Source organism: Pleurodeles waltl, chromosome 4_1 (assembly GCF_031143425.1).
Source record: "Pleurodeles waltl isolate 20211129_DDA chromosome 4_1, aPleWal1.hap1.20221129, whole genome shotgun sequence".
Taxonomy (NCBI): domain Eukaryota; kingdom Metazoa; phylum Chordata; class Amphibia; order Caudata; family Salamandridae; genus Pleurodeles; species Pleurodeles waltl.
Window position 1 is genome coordinate 819,429,370 of NC_090442.1, and position 12,139 is coordinate 819,441,508.

Genomic DNA, 12,139 nt, shown 5'->3' on the forward strand with positions numbered 1-12,139 from the left:
AAGTAAAGAAATAATGGGTCAGTTTCAGACTGGGTCTGTTTTGGACCCCAAGCAGCCCTGGGGACCACCACCTTCCTGGAGCTATGTATGTTGGAGAGGGGCTGCACTGATGGCCCTGAGGACTGGCCCACAGGGTGCTCCTGCTATGTCCCGGGTTGCTCACACCCAGGATATAGCTATTTGCTGTGGCTTGGTGGCAGCTTTGACAGCTGCCGCCAAGTCACAGCAAACACTTTGCTCCGATGAAGGGAGAGGTGTCAAACAGCTCTCCCTTCATTGGAGCAGAGTTTCCTCTGTCTGCCTGTCCACAGAGATGCAGGCAGGCAGACAGAGGAAATATTGCTCTAACAGCTTTAGAGGCTTCCTCTCTGTGACAGCAATGCCGGCTCCCACAAGAGATGGGAGGCCAGCTGGGACCATAGGGGCCTTCTGGCTCCCCCTGTTGTCCTTAAAATTGAGACTGGGTGCCCTGGGGGCACCTGGGTCACATGGCTGGGCCCCAGGAGGTAGGTTTCCCATGGGCAAGATTGACATTGGGAAGGGGTGCCACACGGCCACCTGTAGGAGGCTGGCCCGGTATGTAGTGGGTACCCTGGGTACTTACACCTTATTCCAGGTCCAGTTATCTCTTCTTAGTGAAGTAGTAGTGTTCTAGAAGCTTAGGCTGATAGAGGTGGCAATAGCAGAGCAGCTTAGGCTGAACTAGGAGACATGCAAAGTTCATGTAATACCACTTATATTTACACAGTACTAATACACAAGTAAAGACAATACTCAGTATTTATTTATTTATTTGGGGTGACACACTACCAACAATTTATTAGAGACAATACTCCTTCTGGAGGTAAGTATTATAAACAATATATACACTAGACACCAAAATTAGACAAGTAAATAGTCATAGAACAATGCAAACAGTTGGAAATCCTATAGAATGCATTTGGAGAAAATAGGTCTAGGGGCAACACAAACCATATACTAAGAAAGTGGAATGCGAATCACAAATTCCCCCTAAACAAGTGTAGTGTGTGCAGAATCGCTGGGAGAGTAGGAATACAGTAAAGGTAAGTGAATTACCCCACCCCAGAGCCCAGAAAAGCAGGAGTAAAGGACTGCAAGTTTCCTTAGGACACACTACACCTCGTTTTTTGGATTTTGCAGCAGTCAACAAAGTCTACAAAGAACAACTGCTGAATTATTGGACCTGAAGACCTGCAAAGGAAGAGGACCAAGTCCAGAAGTCAAAAGAAGGACAGGAGCACCTGCCAACAAAGAAAAGGGTGCAACAGAAGAGTCCCCGGTTAGTTGAAAACTGCAGAAATGTACCCTAGGAAGATGCCAGCTGGTTCCTGCATGATGCAAACGATGTCCCACGGCGTGAAGATTGTTGCAGAAGAGATTTCATGTTGGAAGTTGCCAACAAGCCTTGGCTATGACAAAAGTGCGTTTTGCGTCATAACGGCACTGGATAGATCCAGGAGGGACCTGGTGGCCTCAGCTCTGTGTGCGGAGGAAGAGGGGTCTCTCAGCACTTTAGAGAGCCTTCAGGATGCCAGCCAGCACCCCCAGGAGCCACAGGAGCCCGGTTCAAAGGAGGTGCAAAATGCAGTTGATGCAGCACAACAAAGGAAGGTCCCATGCTGCCAGAGAACAACTCAGTGAGTTTAGCATCACAGGATGGAGTGCTGGGGACCTGGGCCAGGCTGTGCATTAAGGAATTTTGTAAAGAGTGCACAGAGGCCTCAGGAGGTGAAGAAGACACAGCACACAGGGTTACCATTGCTCTTGGGGAAGGCAAGGTCTTGCCTCCTCCAAATTGCATCACCAGGACCTCAGGACAGTCTATGTCGATGATGTCCACCCTCTGTGTCCTTAGGAGCATGCTCGTCACTGTGAGAGGAGTCCCAGGGTACCGGTCGTCATCTTGGAGGGTGCCTGCTTGGAGCTGGGGAGTGACTACGTCACCTCAAAGGAGATTTCTTCAGTCCTTCTGGTGCAGGATGAAGACAGGGAGTCCCTTGAGCGTTCACACTGTGGAAACTGTTGCAGTTGCTGACTTGGAGCTGAGGTTGCTGAAGAAAAGTGTCAGTTTGTTGCAGTTACAGCGTTTCTTGGAGCATGCTGCGGTTGATCCGCGGTCAGAAGAGTCTGAATTTGTTGCAGAGGATTCCTGAGGGAAACTTGCAAGCAGAATCTGAAGAGAACCTACAGGAGAAACCCTAAATAGCCCTGAGAGGGGGATTGGCTACCTTATCAGTTCCGGACCTATCAGAAGGGGTCTCTAACGTCACCTGCTAGCACTGGCCACTTAGAGGCCTCCACAGTGCCCCCACACCTTGCAAAGCAAGATGGCTGAAGTCTGGGACACACTGGAGGAGCTCTGGGCATCACCACTGGGGTGGTGATGGACAGAGGAGTGGTCACTCCCCTTTCCTTTGTCCAGTTTCACACCAGAGCAGGGTACAAGGGGTCCCTGAACCAGTGTAGACTGGCTTATGCAAGGAGGGCTCCATCTGTGCCCTTCAAAGCATTTCCAGAGGCTGGGAGAGGCTACCCTTCCCCAGCCTGTAACACCTATTTCCAAAGGAAGTGGGTGTAACACCCAGCTCTCAGAGGAAATACTTTGTTCTGCCTTCCAGGGACTGTACTGCCCAGACGCCTGGAGGGCAGAATCCTGTCTGTGATATGGCAGCAGGTGTAGCTGCAGTGCAAGCGTCAGAGAGCTGGTTTGGCAGTCCTGGGGGTCCATGGTAGAGCCCCTAGGATGCATGGAATTGGCTCCCCTATATCAGATTTGGAATGGGGGACACTTCCATGATGTTAGACATGTTACATGGCCATATTAGGAGTTTCCATTGTGAAGCTAGATATAGGTATTGACCTATATGTAGTGCATGCGTGTAATGGCATCCCCGCACTCACAAAGTCCTGGGAAATGGCCAAGCGAAGGTTAGACATATAGGTGACTTATAAGTTACTTAAGTGTAGTGAAAATGGCTGTGAAATAATGTGTGAGCTATTTCATGCAGGCTGCAATGGCAGACCTATGCAAAGGTTTGTCAATGAAAAAGAAATTCACTACAATGCATTTCAAAATGGTCCATATCTATCTATCTATCTATCTATCTATCTATCTATCTATCTATCTATCTATCTATCTATCTATCTATCTATCTATCTAAATAAATATATATATATACATATATATATATATATATATGTGTATATATATATATATATATATTCACTTGAAAAAAAAAAGGTTACAGGGATGTTATAGTTAGGTTCTGAATTTACTTGTATAAAACCATAGAAATTCAGCAGCTATAGCTCGAATTCTTTAAAGTAACTATAACTCACGCCACTGCCATGCACAGTTTTCTGCTAAATAGTTTTACTGTATATGTTACATTGATATTATCAATGATGTTATCAAAGATGTCATGAATAAATGTATTATGTGGAGTAATTAGCAGTGCATGGTGAGTTACCTTAGGTGTCCCCGGGAGGTGGTGGTCCCTTGGGCTGTGTGGAGGTGTGGTCCCCAGAATTAGTTCACATTAGTCGTCTGGGCAGGTAGTGGTCCCCAGGGCTGCGGGGGGGGTGGAGTTTGGCCTCTCTGCATTAGTTTACATTATTGCCCCAGGAAGGTGGCAGTCCCCAGGGCTGAGGGGGGAGTGGCCCCGGAATTAATTTACATTAGTCACCAGGGGAGGTTGTGGTCCCCGTGTCTGCTGGGGAGGCGGGTGGCCCCCGCATTAGAATTCATTAGTGCCCCAGGGAGATGGCAGTCCCCAGGGCTGCAGGGGGGCAGGAGGCAAACCTGCATTAGTTTTCATTAGTCTGCATTAAAATGGCAATGCCCCCGGGACTTGGCCCACCCAGGGGCCTCAGCATTATCAAGCGCAGGAGCTCATGCTTGTTTTTTAAAAACAATTCAGCAGATCCATTGATCTGCCATGACTTCCACAGAACATTTTTTTTAAATGCTTTTTGCCCTGGGCTGTCCCTCTTGGCTGAAGCCAAGTCCCACCATATCTGCGAACCCTTCCTTGTTGAAGTGTTGGCAGCCAATCAGTTTTCAGCACCAGATCAGGAGGGTTTGCCAAGCCTTGTCCATATATATACAAATCTGGATTTTCTTTAATATTTAAAAAACTACAGAATGGGTTCACACCAGATGATACAAAGGTCACTTTCTGAACCAAGAGCTACTTTTCTGCCATATTTGGTGTAATTCCGTCCAGTGGTTTGGGCGCAATTGCTGTTCAATATCCCTATGGGAAAATGAATGGAGAAAGAGAGTTTTGGACCCTTCCTTTTTCTCAGTCCCCAGTTGATGGATCATCCCGAAACTTTCCAGACAGACACTGACGTGTTCTTTGTATTTTGTCGGAAAGGTTTGTGAAGATTCATCAAATGGCACCAAAGTTATCAGCAAAACAAAAAATGATTTTTCTATAGAAGCTAGGTCTTAACTATAACTCCCTAGTGGCGACCACAATTAGGTAATGTAAAATATATATATGGACCCCAATGAAATGCACTGAAGTGAATGGCAGGCTCTTATAAATGGTGATACAATATAAACCATTTGTTGATGGTACCATACAAATTAGGAATTGTGGTGTATTCTTAGGTGATTTTACACTGTGAAAAAGCCTTCTGCTGGAATTTCATGAATGATGCTTAAGAGAAAACTGTTGTCTCATGATTTTCCCATAGAGCATATGGAAGGTGCTCCAGAAGCTATAATGAGAGTATCTTTTCTGTAAGTTCACACTATCTTTCTCAGACATGTCAAATTAAAGTCTGACATTCACAGTAAAACATGTACTTTTAACAGGAGCAGCCTGTCAGTTGAATTCATTGTGTTCGTCTGCAACCTCCCAGAGTGTTCTAAAGAACAACTAGTGCCCTAACAGTCTTACATATAACAAAAGTGTGGCACCCCCGAAGCCATCTAGATTTAATCAAACTGGTAAAACTCAAAACAATTAGGCCCTCACTACAACCCTGGCAGTCGGTGATAAAGCGACTGTAATACCGCCAACAGGCTGGCGATAAAAAAAATGAAATTATGACCATGGCGGAAACCGCTCACACAGACGCCACTTTAACAGAGCGACCGCCACGGTGGTAGCAACAAGCACCACAGCGGTAACCGCCAACAGCCAGGTGGAAGACAATGTACTACCCACACTATTACAACAGGCCTCTCCGCCACTTTTACCGGGGCTGTACCAACTACATCAAAAGCACGGCGGAAACAGTGCACAGAAGGGAAACGACGCACCTCTGGAGACTCAAGGAAGAGCCACATCGCCATGGAGCCCGAGTTGCAGGGGTTCCCCATGCTTATCTATTTCCTTCTTCACCATGAATACCAACGCAGGTGAGGACGACCACTGTGAGTACTGCCGCCTAGCACACAAGGGAGGGGGGAGGAAAATGAGAGTGACACACACACGCAACATGCAACACCCCCACCCAACACCATACACACAACCAGATGCACAAATATTACATATCCACCCTGTACCCCTCAGGAATAAAGCAAGGACAAAAGGAGTTGATTAAAGTGAGTGTAATAAAATAAAATACTATAAATACATCCTTCAAAACAGTATATACATATATACAAATGGAGGGCCCAGTCCCAATGTCCGTGGGCCACAGGGCCACATCACATAGCCAAGGCCCCACTTGACTCCAGCAACAGCCAAAGAGAGAACACTGCAGGGACATCAGGTCGAAAATACACAGGCCCCTCAGCAGGACAGGGAATGGGGGGCACCTCAGCCGGACGATGGAACAACACCACTGGTCCTGGAGGGGGGCTACATGCCCATTACACTGTCCTGGGGAGTGCAAAGCCACAATCTCTCTAGTGGGTGGTCTGCCCACTGCTTAGTCCTGGGGAGTGCAAGGGCACAGTCTCTCTAGTGGGTGGTTTGCCCACTGGTTCTGGAGGGGGCCTTGTCCCAAGTGTGCTTCATCCTAGGAAGAATGGGGTGAGTGGATGCCTTCTTCCAATGGTCCTGGAGGGGGCTTTGTGCCCAGTGTGTTTCATCCTAGCAAGGATGGGATGAGTGGATGGCTTCTTCCACTGGTTCTGGAGGGAGCCTTGTACCCAGTGTGCTTCATCCGGGCAAGGAGGGGGTGAGTGGATGCCTTCTTCCACTGGTTCTGGAGGGGGCTTTGTGCCCAGTGTGCTTCATCCTGACAAGGAGAGGGTGAGCGGATGCCTTCTTCCACTGGTTCTGTAGGGGGCTTTGTGCCCTGTGATGTAGCATATGGGGAGTGCAAGATCACAGTCTCTCACCTGGGTTACACACCCACAGGATTTGCTGGGGTGTAGTCCTGTCCATGGAGGCAGGACTACACACTGCCCGCCGACGGTGAAGGCTGCTCAGTAGTGCCAGTGGCGGGGCTGGTGTTGGGGATGCCAGTGGTGGGGGGAGGCTCCTGCCTGTCCCCTGCAGCCTCAGACGGCTGCCTATCGGGCTGATGCTGCTGGCACTGCTGCCGGCAGTGATGCTGGTAGCGGTGCTGGTGGTGGGGCTGGCAGTGGTGGGGGGAGGCTCCGGCCCTTCCCCTGCAGCCTCAGACGGCTGCCAACTGGGGCTGCTGCTGCTGTCAGTGGTGCTGCTGGCGGTGCAGGTGGCGGTGCTGGTGGTGGTGCTGGTGGCGGGAATGCCCGTGGTGGGGGGCGGCACCAGCCCTTTCCCTGCAGCCTCGGGCGGTGAACCGTCATGGTTGGTGGTGGGGGCTCAGATTCAGTCCCTGTACCAGGCCTCCTGACCTTCCTGCCTTCAGGGGTAGGCCCCTTTCCCTTGCCCTTCCCAGCTTGTTGTGTCTCTTTATCCTTCACCTTGGCTGCCGGTGGTCCCTTCTTGCCCTTCCCCTTCACAACTGGTGGTGCCTCCTCTATCCATCCCTTTGTCAGCTGGTGCAGGCACACTGTCAGCGGTTAAGGCTGGTTTCCTGGAGCCTCTCCCACCTGCAGTAGCTGCCGACACAACTGTGGCCATGGACTGGGTGGCTGAGGTGCTAGCCCTGGTTCTGACCACCCTGGCCCGACGTGAAGGACGGGGGAGGGGAGAGGTAAGGAAGAGGTCAACGGCAGAGAGGAAAAGCTTCTTAAGGACACTGGGGGGGGAGAGGGTGAAGGTCTGGGAGTCGAGGAAGAGGGAGTGGTTATAGGAGGTGTCAGTCTGCTGTGTATGGGTGCAGGTGCATGGGCTGGATGCTGTTTTGAGGTGGATGCCTGTTGGGTGTCTGAGTGCCTACATTTGTGTACTTTGGAAGGAGGAGGCACAGACACAGTGTGAGAGGACACAGGGGACGTGTGCATTGATGTGGGGGTGGTGACGGCCAGTGAAGGGTGTGTAGTGATAGGCATGATGGTGATGGAGGTAGTGGATGAGGATGTAGTGCATGCAGGTATGAGTGGAGACGCTACTGGGAGGGTGGTGGACGATGAGGAGGAGGAGGGGGACACAGTGGAGGCAGTGGATGTTGGTGTGTCTGATTCTGGATGGTCTTTGTGTGAGTGCCTGTGGGATGATGTGTGGTGCTTGTGTTTGCCTGAGCCACTCCTGTGTGTTGTCTTGGGTGCATGCTGGTCTGAATGTGTGCTTGGGAAAGGTTGGGGTTCAGGGGAATGGGACTGGGTGGAGGATGTTGGAGGGGGAGGCTAGAGACAGGGACAATGGCTGCCATCAAGGAGGAGGCCAGAGCCTGGATTGATCTCTGTTGGACCGCCATGACAAAGTGAATGACCTCCAGGAATGCTTTTGTTTGTTAAAAATGGCCTACCAGCCCCTGGATTTCATTCACTATGGTTGACTGCCCAACAGAGATGGATCACAGGAGGTCAATAGCCTCCTCACTCAGGGCATTAGGGCTAACTGGGGCAGGGCCTGAGGTGCCTGGGGGCGAAGGAGATGCCCACCCTCCTGGGTGAGTGGGCACGGGAAACTCGCTGAGGGGCTGCTGGGAGGGCGTTGCTGTACAGGGGTTGCAGCAGTACCAGTAGTTGGGGTGGCCACAGAGGTGTCCGCCACGAGCAGGGAGCTTCCACTGGAGGAGGTATCACTGTCTGAACTGTCCCCTCCTGTCTCCGCCGTGGTGCTCCTCTTGCCCTCCGTTCCACTGGTGCCCTCACCGTCAGTGGATTCAGCCTCCTGGGCCATGTGGGATGCAGCTCCCTCCTTCGCCGCTGCCTCTGCTCCTCCGCCAGATGATGCTAATGCACACAAGGACAGGGTGACAAAACAAAAAGGGGGGAGACAAAGGATACACTTGATCAATGGCTGCACCGACACCACAGTTGGCGTACACAGCACACTCACACAGGGAACAGGCCTACGCACTATGAAATGCACTATAAGTCACAATGCTAGTCACCAGCCTTAGGACAGGCATACCTAAGGAAAATAGCAGCATACCTGAGACCCACAGACCCCTGTCCAATAGTGGATGCCTACTAGCTTGGTTGGAGGAATTTCACAGGAGAACCCTACCCAACATGCGACCCACCATACAATGTCCTGCCTGGCTAGGGGCACCCACATCCCGACCCAAAGACCACACCACCACGCGCAAGTAGTACATTGTAAAACTGTACTCACCCCCTTGTGGCTGCTGTGATGCCCTCGAGCGCCCATCTAGCTCCGGATAGGCCATCGCCAGTATGCAGAACATCATGGGAGTCAGGGTTCAACGGGCACCCCTTCCTCGTTGGGAGGCCATCCCTAGCTGGGCCTCCACTGTCTTCTGTGCCCAGCGTCTCAGGTCCTCCCACTGTTTGCTACAGTGGGTGCTCTGCCTGCCGTAGTCCCCCAGGTTCCGCACGTCCTTGGCGAGGGAATGCCATATACCCTTTTTCTGATGGGCGCTGACCTGCAGAGAAATAAACACAGAAAAAGGTATCAGCCATACCGTCCGGCCTCTTACACTCATGGCCCACCATATACCTCACATCCCCTTACTCACAGACATTGTCCACCATACATGCAGCAAGCTGCCCAGGATCCTTCCACCACCCCCTTACACAAGGCCCTCACACACAGCACTCCATGCATTCATGCCCCATGCATCGTGCTCCCAGTGTACTCACCTGTTGGTCTGGAGGCCCATACAGCATTCAGTACTTGGGTAGGACCCCATCTACCAGTCTCTCCAACTCCGCAGCGGTGAAGGCAGGGCCCCTTTCCCCAGTTACTCGAGCCATGGTCAGTTCCGGACACAGGTCACAGCAACACTTGCAGTGTAGGTCCTCTCCTGTTGAATGTCAGGTAGCAAGTGAGGGAACAGATAGAAAATGGCGATCACATCCTAAGCGGTGCGTACCCTTACCACCGGCGCACATCACCATTGGCCACTGTAACCCATAGGGCTCATAGCCAACCAATGAGAAGTTGCACGGCATTACTCGACCGCCTCCCGCAATGGCGCAGAACGTCAGCGGCATTACCTAATTTCCACCTGTCCATCCACACAGGACAGGCGGACGCCATTTCAGGGGGGAGCCGGCCACAGCACCTAACTGTGTCACAGTACACATAGGCACTATTTGGGCCTATCCAACAACATACTGTTTCAGCCACAACATACAATGCAGTGTACAGTTTGGAAATGGTGAATACTGACCAGATGCTCATTGTTTTGCCCCCTAGATTGCAACCGCTGCAGATGAATGGGAGATGGAGACATCCCCCATGGACAGACTCCTGGTGGACTTGGCAACAATGGAGGACAGGCACATTATCCTCACCTACAGACTTGACAGGGCCACAATCTAAGAGCTGTGTGCCCAATAGGAGCCAGACATCATATGTGCCATCCGTCACCCCACTGGGATCCCCCCTCTTGTGCAGCTGCCATCTGTGCTCCATTTCTTGGCAACTGGTTCTTTCCAAGTGACAGTGGGCTTGGCATCAGGAATGTCACAGCCAATGTTCTCAATAGTGCTAAAAAGAGAGGTGTCTGCCCTGATGAAACACATGCGCAGCTACATTGTTTTCCCCCAGGTGGAGGATTTGGCCACAGTGAAAGATGATTTTTATGCAATGGGACAAATCCCCAACATTACTGGGGCAATTGATGGTACATATATTGCCTGTTCCCCCTCCCCCGGAGAAATGAACAGGTGTACAAAAATTGAAAGAGCTTTCACTCAATGAATGTTCAGATAGTGTGCCTGGTGGACCAGTACATCTCCCATGTCAATGCAAAGTATCCTGGCTCTGTGCATGATGACTTATCCTGAGGAATAACAGCAGCTCATATGTGATGGCTCAACTCCGGAGGCACCATGTGTGGCTAATAGGAGAGCCCATGGTTCCTACCCAGTATATGTTGGTGTATGGGTATGGTGTTGGGCTTAAGGGTTTCCCTCGATATTTGCAGGAGACTCTAGTTACCCCAACCTCTCATGGCTACTGACTCCAGTGAGGAATCCCAGGACAAGGGCAGAGGAACGTTACAATGAGGCACATGGGTGAACAAGAAGGATTATAGAGAGGACATTCGGCCTCCTGAAGGCCAGGTTTCAGTGCCTCCATCTAACAGGTGGTTCCCTGTGCTACTCACCCAAGAAGGTCTGACAGATCATCATGGCATGTTGTATGTTGCACAACCTTGCCTTACGTCACCAGGTGCCTTTTCGGCAGGAGGATGAGGCCGGAGAAGGGCATGTGGCAGCAGTGGACCCTATGGACAGTGACAAAGAGGAGGCAGAGGATGAGGATGTGGCCAATAGAACAGCAATCATACAACAGTACTTCCAGTGACACACAGGTAAGACACTGTAACTTCACCTTCCATTGACAGTTTTGTGTTGGATATTGTCACTGACAGGCTCATTTTCCCACTAATATGGCCACTTACTCTACCCTTTGGCATGTCTATTTTCAGATATCTGTGCCCCACTCTGGCTCCTGGTGTGTTGACTGCAGCCAACTATAGGCTATACCGATATATACATTACTGTACAGTTGAATTGCAATGTTTACAGCTTGTTAAATGAATGCATAGTTCAATCAATTGACAGAGTCCATACTTGTATTTTTTATAAGGGTGTTTATTTATTTGCTAATTAGTGGAGAGGGGATTGCAATGGGCTGGGGTGGTGGTGGAGGAGATTCCAAGGTAAAGTTCCAGTTTATTTGTATCGCAGGTGAACTTTCCAAGGGGGCATAGGAAGTGGAGCAATGGCAGTTCAAGGTGGACAGGGTGAAAGAGTGGGACACAATGGTGACATTCAGGAGAGTCTTATTTCCTGGCGGGGACTTGGCAATTTTCTCTGGCTTCTGCTTGGATCGCAGCGACCATTTGTGTGGTGGTTCTCCTTCTTCATGGGGAGGGGTTCTAATGGCCTGTTTTTCCTGTGGCGAGGCCTTCTGTCCACTAGTGCCAGCGGAGGTGGAAGGGTGTTCATCAGTTTGGCTGGTGTCAGAGGCTCGTTGGTGTGCCACTGCCTCCCTCATGGTGTTGGGCATGTCTTCCAGCACCCCTGCAATGGTGTCCAGGGTGGTGTGGATGGCCCTCAGGTCCTCCCTCATCCCAAGGTACTGTCCCTACTGCAACCGCTGGGTCTCCTGCAACTTGGGCAGTATCTGGCGCTTCGTCTCCTAGGAATGGTGATATGCTCCCAGGATGTTGGTGAGTGCCTCGTGGACAGTTGGTTTCCTGTGCCTGTCCTCCCCCTGTCATCCCAGCTTCCCTGTTGTCCTGTTCCTCTGTCCCCTGAACTGTGTGCCCACTGCCACTGACCCCAGGTCCCTGATCGTCCTCTGTTTGTGGGGTGGCCTGGGGTCCCTGTAGTAGTGGACAGACTGCTGATTGACGTGTCCTGGGGACAGTGGTGTGGGCCCACTGGGTAGGTGCTGTGGTGGTGTTTCCTGAGGGGGGAGCTTCTGTGGTGGTATGGGACTGTGCCTGGGTTACCGACTGTCCGGAGGTCCTTGATGGGCCAGGTTGATCATCCAGATCAAGGCATCCAGAGCTGCTGTCATCTGTAGTGGTGGACACGGTGCTGATTGGCGTGTCCTGGGGACAGTGGTATGGGCCCGCTGGGTGGGTGCTGTGGTGGTGTTTCCTGAGGGGGGAGGCTATGTGGTGGTATGGGACT